The sequence below is a fragment of the Zalophus californianus genome, chromosome 1 (assembly GCF_009762305.2).
Source record: "Zalophus californianus isolate mZalCal1 chromosome 1, mZalCal1.pri.v2, whole genome shotgun sequence".
Lineage (NCBI taxonomy): Eukaryota > Metazoa > Chordata > Mammalia > Carnivora > Otariidae > Zalophus > Zalophus californianus.
In genome coordinates, this window is record NC_045595.1 from 98144258 (window position 1) to 98158224 (window position 13967).

Below are 13967 nucleotides of genomic sequence, written 5' to 3' on the forward strand. Positions count from 1 at the left end.
AGGCAGAGGAAAAGGGAGAATCAGGCTCCCTGCAGAGCAGGGGGAGCCTGATGTGGGACCCAATCCCAGGACCCTGGGATGATGACCTGAGCCAAAGGCAGTGGCTAACCAACTGAGCCACTAACTGGACAGGCGCCCCCTAATTGGATTATTTTAAAGAAAATCTCCAACATCAAATAAATTTATCTATAAATACTTCAGTTTATATCTCTTAAAGATTCAATTCTGCCTCGAAATAATCAAGCCAATCTACTTCCCTCCAAATCCCATTACCACCATGCTAGTTTCAGACCATCACAATCGTTCCCACAGCGTTCTAGTTTACCACTCTTCCTTTAGGCTTTTCCTTCCAATCTATTCTCTACACTGAACACTGAACCCTCCCAACTTTTTTTTTTTATCGTACAACAGTATCACTGGAGTTTTTAAAATATACGCATCCTAATGTGTGCATATTTATTAACCACATATATTTAGCACTATGTTGTAGTATACATAAAATGCGTGATAATGTAAATTTGGACAAAATACAACCATTGATTGGTGTCTGTATTCCTTTCACTGCCTTTTTGTCATTAGGAGGAGTGGAATGTGGGGGGTAGAGAGTGAAGCAGGAAGCAGAGAGGCTTAGGTAGGTGGGTCCTAGTGTCCTTGAGACCTTGGTATTTCCTAAGCCCAGTGTCTAATTCAAAGTTGATAAGGGGGCACCAGCCAATGCCTTGGAGGTTTTAGCCTGCATGTGTATAGAATTGTCCCCATTGATGATTAAGGGGGGGGGATGACCACCAGGTGGCACCACAACCCAAATAAGAGGAAAATGGACTTGTTTCTCAGATGCCCAAACTCCTGGCTGTCCCTCTCTACAAGTTCCATCATAATGCATTGGACTTTTTTTTATTTCATTTAGGGTATTTTGTCAGGATTTTACTGTATAATTCACATCATAAAATATACACTAAAACAGAAATCTTTTTTTTTTTTAAGATTATTTATTTATTTGTCAGAGAGAGAGAGAGCTCACACAAGCAGGGGAGCGGCAGGGGTAGGGGGCAGGCAGAGGGAAAAGCAGGCTCCCCACTGAGCAAGGAACCTAATGCTGGACTCCAACCCAGGGCCCTGGGATCATGACATGAGCCGAAGGCAGACGCTTAACCGACTGAGCCACCCAGGTGTCCCTAAATAAAAATCTTAAGGAAACGAGATAAAAATATAGATTTCAATTTTCTTTCTACACTGGAATGGATTTAAATATACACCTCCTTGGTACATGGTGCTCAAAAATTTGCATTTTAAATAATTTTTAATTTTTGTTTCTCCTAGTTTTATTGAGAAATAAATGACATGTTACTGTATAAGGTTAAGGCATACAGCATGATGGTTTCATTTGCATATATTATAAAATGATTACCATAAAAGTTCAGCTAACATCCATCTTCTCATATAGTGACAATAAAAAGAAGAATAAAAGAAAAAAATATTTTCTTTTTGTAATGAGAACTCTTAGGATTTACTCTCTTAACTTTCCTATACACCATACAGCAGTATTAGCTACAGTCACCCTGTTGTACATCATATCCCTAGTATTTATTTATCTTGTAACTAGAAGTTTGTACTTTTTGGCCACATTGGTCCAGTTCCCCTCCTACTATGTCCTACCTCTGATAACCACAAATCTGACCTCTTTTTCTATGAATTTGGTGGGATTTTTTGGTTTGTTTTATATTCCACATGTAAGTGAGATCGTATGGCATTTATCTTTCTCTGTCCTGCTTATTTCACTTAGCATAATGCTTTCAAGTTCTCTCCATGTTGTCAGAAATGGTGGGATCCCCTCTTTTTGTGGTTAAATAATATTCCATTATATAAATATATATGTCACAATTTTTTTATTCATTCATCCATTGATGGATACTTAGGTTACCTGTTTCCATATCTTGTCTATTGTAAATAATGCTACTATGAACATAGGAGTGCAGATATCTTTTCAAGTTAGTGTTTTTATTACCTTAGGATGTATTCCCAGAAGTGGAATTGTTGGATCATATGGTAGCTCTATTTTTAATTTTTTGAGGATCCTCCATAGTCTTTTCCACAGTATCTGTACCAATTTACAATCCCACCAACAGTGCACAAGGCTTCCCTTTTCTCCATATCCTTGCCAGTATTTGTTATCTCTCGTCTGTTTGATAATAGCCATTCTAACAGGAATGAAGTGATGTCTCACTGTGCTTTAAATTTGCATTTCCCTAGGGCGCCTGAGTGCCTCAGTTGGTTAAGCGACTGCCTTCGGCTCGGGTCATGATCCTGGAGTCCTGGGATCGAGTCCCACATCTTGGCTCCCAGCTCAGTGGGGAGCCTGCTTCTCCCTCTGACTCTCTCCCCTCTCATGCTGTTTCTCTCTTGCTCGCTCTCTAATTAAAAAAAAAAAAATTTGCATTTCCCTAATGACTAGTGATGCTGAGCTTCTTTTCAGGTACCAGTTGGCCTTTCATATATCTTCTTTGGAGAAATATTTATTCAAGTCTTTTACCCAATTTTTAATTGGGTTGTTTGTTTTCTTGTTATTGAGTTGTATGAACTCTGTCTATACTTTGGATATCAACCCCTTATCGGATATATGGTTTGCAAATATGTGTCCCAATTTGTAGATTATCTTTTCACTTTGTTGATGGGTTTTTTTGCTACGCAAAAGCTTTTTAGTTTGATTTAGTCCCACTTCTTTGTTTTCTATTTTGCTGCTTATGCTTTAGATGTCATATCCAAATATTACCATGATCCATGTTAAGGAGCTTTGTTTCTATGTTTTCTTCTAGGAGTTTTATGGTTTCGGGTTTTACATTTAAATCTTTAATCCACTCCAAGTTAATTTTTGTAAGTGGTATAAGATATGGATCCATCCAGTTTCATTCTTTTACATGTGAATATCCAGTTATCCCAGCATCATTTATTGAAGAGATTATCTTTTCTCCGTTGAGTCTTCTTGGCTCCCCTGTCAAATATTAGTTTGCCATATGTGCTCAGATTTATTTCTGCACTCTTGATTCTGTTCCATTGGTCTATTTGTCTGTTTTCAGGCCAGTACCATTCAGTTTGAATGACTATACCTTTAGTTATAGCTTGAAATCAGGAAATGATACCTCCTGATTTGTTCTTCTTTCTCATTATTTTTTTGGTTATTCAGGACCTTTGGTGGTTCCATATAAATTTTAGGAGTGTTTTCTTACTTGTTTGTTTGTATACTTCTGTAAAAAATGCTACTGGAATCTTGATAGGGATTGCATTGAATCTATAGATGGCTTTTGGTTGTATTGACATTTAACAATATTAGTTCTTTCAATCCATGAACGAACACAGAATACCTTTCCATTTCTTTGCGTCTTCTTCAGTTTCTTTCATCAGTGTTGTAATTTTCAGTATAGAGATCATTTCCTCCTTAGTTAAATTTATTCCTAAGTATTTTACTGTTTTTGATGCTATTGTAAATGGGATCTATACCTTTATTTCTTTCTCAGAAATTTTATTGTTAGTGTATAGAAATGTTACTGACTTTTTTATGTTAGTTTGGTATCCAGCAACTTTACTGAAATCGTTGATTAGATAAAACAGTTTTTTGTTGGATCTTTAGGATTTTCTGTATATATCATGTCATCTGCAAATAGAGACAATTTTACTTCTTCCTTTCCTATTCTGATACCTTTTCTTTTTTCTTGCCTCATTGCTTTAGCTAGGACTTCCAGTACTATGCTGAATAGGAGTGGTGCAAGTGGACACCCACTCTTGTTCCCACTCTTAGAGGAAAAGATTTCATCCTCTCACTGTTGAGTATGATGTTAACTGTGGGCTTATCATATATGAACCTTATTACATTGAGATATGTTCCTTCTATGCCTACTTTGTTAAGAGTTTTTATCATGAATGGATGTTGAATTTTGTCAAATGCTTTTTCTGCATCTATTAAGGTGATCATATGATTCTTTTCTTTTGTTCTATTAATATGATGTAGCTCATTGATTGATATGTGTGTGTTGAACCATCCTTGCATCCCAAGGATAAATCCCACAAGATCATGGTGAATGATTCATTTAATGTGGTGCTGAATTTGGTTTAGTAGTATTTTATTGAGAATTTTTGCATCTATATTTATCAGGGGTATTGGCTTGTAGTTTTCTTTTCTAGTAGTGTTTTTCCTGGTTTTGGTATCAGGATAATTTCAGCTTCATAAAATGAGTTTGGCAGTGTTCCCTCCTCTTCAATTTTTTGGAAGAATTTGAGAAGTATTGGTGTTAATTTTTCTTTAGATGTTTGGTAAAATTCACCATTGAAGTTATCTGGTCCTGGGCTTTTCTTTGTTGGGAGATTTTTTTTATCACTGATTTAATCTCCTGACTAGTAATTGGCCTATTCAGATTTTCTTTTTCTTTCTGATTCAGTCTTGGTAAGTTGTGTTTCTAAGAATATTTCCATTTCTTCTAGGTTGTCCAATCTGTTGGAGCTTAGTAGCCTCTTATGATTCTTTGAATTTCTGTGGTATCAATTATAATGTTATTTTTCATTTATAATTTTGTTGATTTGGGTCCTTTCTCTTTTTTCCTTGGTTAATCTAGTTAAGGGTTTATCAGTTTTATCTTTACAAAGAATCAACTCTTACTTTTGTTAATCTTTTCTGTTGTTTTCCTGTTCCTAATTTTATTTATTTCTGCTCTCATCTTTATTATTTCCCCTCTTCTGCCAACTTTGGGCTCAGTTTGTTCTTTTTCTAGTTCCTTAAGGCATAGAGTTAGGTTTATTTGGGATCTTTCTTGCTTCTTAATGTGGGTGTATATTGTTAACTGTTCTCGCTGCATCCCAGCAGTTCTGTTATGTTGTGTTTCCATTTTTGTTAGTCTCAAGAAACTGTTTTATTTTCTCTTTAATTTCTTCTTTCATCCATTGGTTGTTCAGGAGAGTATTGTTTAATTTCCATGTGTTTGTTAATTTTCCAATTTTCTTCTTATTGTTTCTGTTTTTATGTCATTGTGGTCAGAGAAGATGGTTGGTATGATTTGTCTTCTTGAATTTGCTAAGATTTATTTTGTGGCCTAAGATATGGTCATTCCTAGAAAAATGTTTCATGTGTGCTTGGGAAGAATATGGATTCTGCTGTTGTTGAATAGAATGTTTTGTATATGTGTTTGTTAGGTCCCTTTGGTCAATAGTGTTATTCAAATACACGGTTTCCTTATTGATTCTCTGTCTGGATGATCTATCCATTGTAGAGAGTGGGATATTAAAGTCCTCAACTATTATTGTATTACTGTTTACTTCTCCTTTTAGCTCTGTTAGTTTTTGTTTTATATATTTAGGTGCTCTGATGTTGGGCATATAAATATTTATAATTGTTTTATCTTCTTGATATATTAAACTCTTATTATTATGTAATGACCTTCTTTGTCTCTTTTTACCATTTGTAGTATAAAGCGGGTTGTTTCTGATATAAGTATAAATACCCCTACTTTTTTTTTGGTTGTCATTTGCTTGAAATGGCTTTTTTTCCATACCTTCACTCCTAGTCTATGTGTGTCTTTAAGGCTAAAGTGAGTCTCTTTTTTTGTTTTTGTTTTTGTTTTTTTAAGATTTTATTTATTTATCTGAGAGAGAGAGAAGGAGAGAGAGAACACAAGAGGGGGAAGGGTCAGAGGCAGAAGCAGACTCTCTGCTAAGCGGGGAGCCTGATGCGGGACTCGATTCCAGAACTCCAGGATCATGACCTGAGCCGAAGGCAGTCGCTTAACCAACTGAGCCACCTAGGCACCCTCTATCAATGTGGCAGTTTCACATCTACTAAGGCTATATAACAGAACTAGAACTCCACTGTTTTTGGAGATGATTCTGAAGTAAGGATGTGGGGTACTTTCTCATGTTCTAAGGATATCTATACCTCAGTAACGAATTATTATCATTTTCATTGCTAAGGTCCCAAGTATGACCATAAGATTATATCCAGTTTGTTTGAATGGCAGTGATTATTTATATTTGCAATCATTGCTTTTACTTTTCTCCATATACTTTTATCTGTTGCATATGTCATTATCTTCTAACTGGCATTTTTAATATGTTATGGATATTAATCATTTTCTGATTTATATTCTGAGAATATTTTCTTAGTCTGTCACTTGGCTCTTGTCATACAGAAATTTTAATTTTTATTATAGCAAATATATCTTCCTTTATATCTTCTGGGTTTTGAGTCTTGCTTTTAACCATGAGGTTAACCTCATGGTTAAAAGTGTTTTTCTGTACTTTTAACTGAGATTCTTTTTACTTTAATTCCCTAGTATTCATTTTCTCAAATTTATTTACCGATCATTTTTGAATAAGACAACTTGCTTCCTGGATGGATAGTACATTTGTCAGAACTGAAGTCTCTTGCTAGTTTAAGAATAAAGAGGTTTGTTAAGAGGTATGGATAATATACAGAATCTTCTGGAGAAACTTGAATTGGAGGAACTTAAATCATATCTGGAACCCAATCTATAGGTGGATCTGGGAAATGCAGGTTTGGCTTTCCAGGAAGGTATCCAAGAAGAGAGTTTGGACAATCCACAGAATCTGTTAATAGGTTACTAACTAGTCCATCATTTTCTCATTATTTTGATATGCCATCATTTTCATCCATGAAAATATATTTGGGGACAGTCGCAATCTCTGCCACATTCCAAGCTCTTTTCCCATTTTCCATCTGCTTCAGTTAATGTTGTACATGATTTTCTTTTTTCTTTTTCTTTTTTTAAGGATTTTATTTATTTATTTATTTGAGAGAGAGAGAGAATGAGAGAGAGAGAGCACGAGAGGGAAGAGGGTCAGAGAGAGAAGCAGACTCCCTGCTGAGCAGGGAGCCCAATGTGGGACTCGATTCTGGGACTCCAGGATCATGACCTGAGCCAAAGGCAGTCGCTTAACCAACTGAGCCACCCAGGTGCCCCGATTTTATTTTTTTCAAGTAAGGATGGGCAAAGTGTGGGATAGGATGGAGAAGGTAGTGAGCTGCCCCAGATCATCCTTCTAGGCACTAAAGCTATTTTTTACAATGCCTGTTAGACTCATTTCATTCTGGGATAATTACTCAGCTTGATCTTTCATTTCCTAAATCATGTCTATTCTGATATCTTGACTATCCATTTAATTTTTTATCTCAGTCATCAAAATTTTAAATCCCCAAATATCTAGTTACAGTTTTTGTACTTGCAACATCTCATATTTCTCTGAAGGTTCTAATTATACTTTTCAAATGTCTTCTGATCTCTAGGTCTGTTTATTATTAGTAGTAGAAAAATAGAAATGCTGCCTCTCTTATGGTGATTCCCCCCCACCAAATGTGTGATAATGTTTAGTTATCTGTTCAGTTTTGTATTTTATTTTATTTTATTAAAGATTTTATTTATTCATTTGCGAGAGAGACAGAGAGAGAACAAGCAGGGGGAGAGGCAGAGGGAGAGGGAGAAGCAGACTCCCTGCTGAGCAAGGAGCCTGATGCGGGACTCGATCCCAGGACCCTGGGATCATGACCTGAGCCAAAGGCAGACGCTTAACCACTGAGCCACCCAGGCGCCCCTATTTCTTTTTGTTGTCTGATTGCTGAGGCTAGGACTTCTAGTACTATGATGAATAGCAGTGGTGATAGTGGACATCCCTACCGTATTCCTGACCTTAGGGGAAAAGCTCTCAGTTTTTCCCCATTGAGAATGATATTCGCAGTGGGTTTTTCATAGATGGCTTTTATGATATTGAGGTATGTGCCCTCTGTCCCTACACCGTGAAGAGTTTTAGTCAAGAAAGGATGCTGTACTTTGTCAAATGCTTTTTCTGCATCTATTAAGAGGAATATATGGTTCTTGTCCTTTCTTTTATTTATGTACTGTATCACATTGATTGATTTGTAGATGTTGAACTAACCTTGCAGCCTAGGGATAAATCCCACTTGGTCATGATGAATAATCCTTTTCATGTACTGTTGGATCCTATTGGCTAGTATTTTGGTGAGAATTTTTGCATCCATGTTCATCAGGGATATTGGTCTATAATTCTCCTTTTTGGTGGGATCTTTTTCTGGTTTTGGGATCAAGGTAATACTGGCCTCATAAAATGAGTTTGGAAGTTTTCCTTCCATTTCAATTTTTTGAAACAGCCTCAGAAGACTAGGTATTAATATTTCTTTAAATGTTTGGTAGAATTCCCCTGGGAAGCCATCTGGCCCTGGACTCTTGTTTGTTGGGAGATTTTTGATTACTGCTTCAATTTCCTTGCTGGCTATGGGTCTGTTCAGGTTTTCCATTTCCTCCTGTTTCAGTTTTGGTAGTTTATACATCTCTAGCAATGTGTCCATTTCTTCCAGATTGTCTAATTTGCTGGCATATAGTTGCTCATAATATGTTCTTACAATTGTTTGTATTTCTTCAGTGTTGGTTGTAATCTCTCCTCTTTCATTCATGATTTTATTTGGATCCTTTCTCTCTCTCTGTCTTTTTTTTTTTTTTTTTGGTAAGTCTGGCCAGGGACTTATCAATCTTATTAATTCTTTCAAAGAAACAGCTCCTAGTTTCATTGATCTGTTCTGTTCTTTTAGTTTCTATTTCATTGATTTCTGCTCTGATCTTTATTATTTCTCTTCTGCTGGGTTTAGGCTTTATTCGCTCTTCTTTCTCCAGCTCCTTTAGGTGTAGGGTTAGGTTGTGTACTTGAGACCTTTCTAATTTCTTGAGAAAGGCTTGTAGTGCTCTATACTTCCCTCTTAGGACTGCCGTGCTGCGTCCCAAAGATTTTGAACAGTTGTGTTTTCATTTTCTTTTTTTTCCCATGATTTTTAAAAAATTCTTCTTTAATTTCCTGGTTGTCCCATTCATTCTTTAGTAGGATGCTCTTTAGCCTCCATGTATTTGACTTCTTTTCAACTTTCCTCTGTGACTGAGTTCCAGTTTCAAAGCATTGTGGTCTGAAAATAGGCAGGGAATGATCCCAATCTTTTGGTACCGGTTGAGACCTGATATGTGACCCAGGATGTGATCTATTCTGGAGAATGTTCCATGTGCACTGAAGAAGAATGTGTATTTTGTTGCTTTGGGATGGAATGTTCTGAATGTATCTGTGAAGTCCATCTGGTCCAGTGTGTCATTCAAAGCCCTTACATCCTTGTTGATCTTCTGCTTAGATGACCGTCCATTGCAGTGAGAGGGGTGTTAAAGTCCCCTACTATTATTGAATTATTAGTGATGCTTTTTTTTTAATTGGCTTATTAAAATTCTGCTCTTGGGGTGCCTGGGTGGCTCAGTCAGTTAAGCGGCTGCCTTCGGCTCAGGTCATGATCCCAAGGTCCTGGGATCAAGCCCCGCATCGGGGTCCATGCTCAGCGGGAAGCCTGCTTCTCACTCTCCCACTCCCCCTACTTGTGTTCCCTGTCTCGCTGTGTCTCTCTCTGTCAAATAAATAAAATCTTTAAAAAAAAAAAGAAATTCTGCCCTTTATGATCTCCTTCTCAATATCAATAAGCCTGGAAAATAAATTAATAGTCCAGAGTCTCCTTGGGAAATGTGAAATTAGCAAAGATTGTCTTTAAATAAAATGCATTTTTCAATTTAGTTTTATTTGATTTTTATTTAGTTGTGTTATTTTGAGAAAACTAATTACTATTTTGTGCCTCAGTTTTCTCACCTATAAAATGAGGATAGTTTATTAGGGTTGTCATGAATAGTCAATGAAAAAACAATGTAAAATACTTAAAACAGTGGCTGGTGCATACTAGGACCAGAATAACTCTTAGCTATGTTATTAATATTATTTCTAATATTTTATATAAAGTATAGAAGACCCAGAAAATTTTCCCTATTTCAGTTTATGTTTGTGATTTTATTAGTTGGAACACATAATTGGACATAAATTCACATGATAAATAAATATTAAAAATCAGGAGTATTATGGAAAAACTGGAACATATGGTATTATAACTAGGGTGTATATTTTTGCTGACCAGAATACTTGTGCCCACCAACTACAGCATTTCCTCTTTGTGAATTCTTCCTACCTGATGCCATTACTTCTGTTGCTTTCAACTATTGCTCTTTTAATTACCAGTGGAACTCTTTTATAATAAAATCACAGCGAATACTCCAATGTGGAAGTAATAGTGTGCTCTTGGGACTGGGGTCCTTGACCCAGAGTCCTGCTTATTTATCATCTCCATGACATCCCAGGCTCCTGGAAACATAGTTTGAAAACTTTATTTCTTATTGTTAGAGATATAATCATTTATCAGATAATGGTTTTCTTTATAATTATGCTCTGGTTGTATATTTCTTTTTTTTTAAGATTTATTTTATTTCATTTTTATTTCAGAGAGAGAGAGAGAGAGCATGAGCTGAAGGGGCAGAGGGAGAAGCTGTCGTGGCACTTGATCTCATGACCCTGAGATCACAACCTGAGATAAAACCAAGAGTCTGATGCTTAACCAGCTGCACCAGCCAGGTACCCCTTGTTGTGCATTTATAATATGTTTTATTTTCTATTTGGAGATACTATTGGGAAATACTTTAATCAGTAGTACCTTTACAAACGACATCTTGGGGTTGTTTACTTTTAGAGATGAGTGGTTTCAGACATTTTATATTGATTATTTTTTGCTTCTCTACAGAGGGTGATTTCTCTTTTTTTCTTTTTTTTACAAATCAGATTACACCATATCTAGGGTCTATACTTCCTCCTGAATTTATCTTGATCAATATTCCAACTAAGTAAAGAGCTCATAGGAATGTTTGATTAATTTTTTCTTATTTTTATTAGGGAATAATTTATGTAAAATAAATTTCATAGGTTTAAAGTGTACAATTTAGTTTTGACAGTTGTATATTCCTGTGAAATCTCTACTATAATCAAGATAAGATTTCCATCATTTCCAAAAGATTTTTACTGCCCCTTTATAACTCATCCCTCCCTCTACCCCTGGCTCCAGGTGATTATTCATTTGTTTTTTGTCACTATAAGTTAGTTTGGACTTCATATAAATGGAATCATACATTTGTCTCTGGGATCTTCCACTCAGCATAATAATGATTTTGAGATTTATCTATGTTGAAGCCTGTATGAATAATTCTTTCCTTTTTTTGCTGAGTACTATTCCATTGCATAGATGTACCACATTTTGTTTACCCATTAACCTGTTGATGAACATTTGGGTTCCTTTTGGTTTGGGGCTTATTGTGGAAAAAAAAAAGCTGCTATGAACATTGGTGTTTAAGGCTTTGTGTAAATGTATGTTTTAATTTCTCTTGGGTAATACCTATGAATGGAATGGCTGGGTTATATGGCAGAGGTGTGTTTAATTTTTTAAGAAGTATTTTGTGAGAACTTATGTAGTCAACTCCTCACATATATCTCGGCTCAGATAAGGATACAAAATCCACTGATTCCTCTAGGTAGAAAGCAGGTAGAAATCCTTATTGGCTTACTTATTTCTATATTTAATTGCTTATCACTTCCTTTGGTTTCCTAAAATGATTTCAACATCCTTCTTCTTCATCTCTCCCATCCTACCCATACCATTTCAGTAGGTACTGAGTACTTGGGTACCTATTTTGTACCCAGTACTGCGCTAGACACTAAGGGGGCACACAGGACTTTGAGTTAATGAGGCAGCAAAATAGGGACCCCCTCCTGTTGCCGGGACAGAGCTGGAGGGACCACAGCTATAGATTATGCTACAGGCAACGTATGCCTAAACTCTTGAGGCTGCATAACATTTACTTGACTCACATGCTAGAGGAAATGTCCCACCTTTGTTTGAGTGGGAGCTGTATTTATACATTTATTTTTAAAGCAGGTGTGGCTGTTAAATGAAGAGGAAGTGTTATGTGAAATCCTGGGGGTGGGAGTTGGTGAGAAAACTTTCCTGTTTTAATACCAAATAGCTTTAGATCAGGGGTTCGCAGTGTGTGGTCTCGGGACTAGTAGCATCAGTTTCCCCTGAGAAAGTGCTAGAAATGTAAATCTTCGGGCCTCACCGTGGACAAACTGAATCTGAAACAATAGAGGTGGGATCTGTGTTTTAACAAGCCCTCCAGGTGATTCTGATCCATGCTCAAGTTTGAGGACCACTCTACTAAGCTCATTCCAATTGTATAGATGGTTAACTTTAGGTTTGGAGGAGTACGTCCTGGGTAACTGTGGACAATAGGAATAACGTTGCCGCAGTGCCCATCCACCTCTCCCAGCATCTGCAATTCGTCTTCCACTCCTGGGCGGAACTCAGGCTCCTGGGCTTGGGTCCTCTCCCCTAGGAGCCGCAGCTAAAACCCGGCAAGTGGATTCAGAGTTTGCTGGCCTGGGTGCCGGTCGGGCATGCGTAGTGGCGCGAGCGCAGCAGCTAGGCGGCCGCCGAGAGGTTTCCGCAGAGGGGAGCTGGGGGTGCTTGGATCCCGAGCGAGAGCTGTGGGCTCAACGGCTACCGCAGGTACGGGGCGCGGCGGTGGGGTCCGAGAGGAACACTGGAACGGTAGGCAGAAAGCAAAGGTTCACTTCTTCGCCGGCGCACAGCGGCTTGAGTTGGGGGGGGGGGGTCTCTCCGATTTCCCTCGCTCGAGAGGCGGCTCCCCGCGCCCGGCTGTGCAGTGCGGCGCCCTCAGACCGCCGGGTGCGCACCTGCCCAGGCCCGGCAGCGTGGAGTGCGGGCAGGTGTTAAATCGTGTATTTATGCTGCTTACACAGCCTGTGAACTGAATTATGATTCCCTGCTTGAAGTTAGGCATTTTGTTAACTTTTTTATATTCCTCTGTCGCTTTTAAACTTTGGGTGGCTGCTGACGAGGCTTTCTGATCCAGCCTGTTTCACTTGAACTCTGTGAGTGGTTTTATTTGCCTTTGGTCTTTTGGTGCATAGGGTCAATAGGGCTGGAATGAAATCGCATCCGTGGTTTCTAGTTTTGGTGCCTTCCTGGAGCAGGGGGCCTCTGGATGCGGCATAAAAAATGTAAGCTTTCAGCGAATTTCAGTGCCAAATACCTTACGCATTTCAGCTACATTTTAAAGTAGAAACTTTATAAAATGTGAGATACCCCACCCCCGCACCTTACTTTTTCTACATTAGTATTATTTCAGGCTTAATCTGGTGCTGTTAAAAGAGAAAGGTCTTTTAGATGAGTAACAAGAGTTCTCACTTTTCTGTCCTTTATTTACCCTGTCACATCTTAGGGCTCATACACGGATGTTTTACCCTGGGGCAGAGGTATTGGATACACTTGTAGGAGGCTAAGGCTGTGCTGCACAAATTTCTTGGATAACCTGTGAGTCATAAAATTTTAGGTCGGGGGAGCACACTGAACATTATTTAGGTAAAGTGTTACATTTATGATGTGGGAAGCATATACATAGAATTAATGAGTTTAGGAAAAAGAAATTTTTAGTTCAGGAAGAGAAACCTATATGGAAAGGGAATACAGATACCTGCCTTTTCCTCCACCCTCTCCCCTTCCCATGATGAATGTTTTAATGGCAGAAATAATATACAGTTGGTTTAGTTTTGGACTGTTAGAGAGACCTTCAGGGTCAGCCAGTTCAATTGCTTCAGTTTACAAATGAGAAAACCGAGACCAGTGAGGTTAAATGACTTGCTGTGGCTGCTGGAGCCCCTCCTTGGCAAAGGTGGGCCCAGGGCCCAGGTTTTCTGATTTTAGGGCTCTTTTTACCATCCCCCTGATAATACTCTCTTCACAGTGTGGGTAGATTATTAAACTTTACTTTTCTACCTTCTTATACTGTCTGGTTTAATCAGAAAATTAATCATTCCTGTTACTAAGCTTGATTGTACCCTATAAACACCTTTCAAAAAGTGCCCTCTCACTCAAGCCCCACCTAACAATTTGCTGATTTTGAAACCGCCCTCCTTTCTTGCCTCAGGCACATTGGGCCTTTGGCTCAGAATGCCTTTTTGCCTCCTTCCCTGAAGTC

At 37.9% G+C, this 13967-nt stretch overlaps 1 protein-coding gene across 3 annotated transcripts in view; it reads left to right on the forward strand.

Annotated features, from left to right (window-relative positions):
• The first annotated feature begins 12352 nt into the window (after positions 1-12352).
• PLS1 (plastin 1) overlaps positions 12353-13967 on the forward strand; it is a 97400-nt gene continuing 95785 nt past the window's right edge. Inside the window, exon 1 of one of the 3 annotated variants that reach the window (XM_027584211.2) lies at positions 12353-12475. The gene's annotated coding sequence lies outside the window, so the exon portion shown is untranslated. Of the gene's footprint in view, positions 12476-12498; positions 12518-13967 lie in introns of those variants that run through there. The other 2 variants (XM_035727858.1, XM_035727859.1) reach the window with 2 other exon arrangements.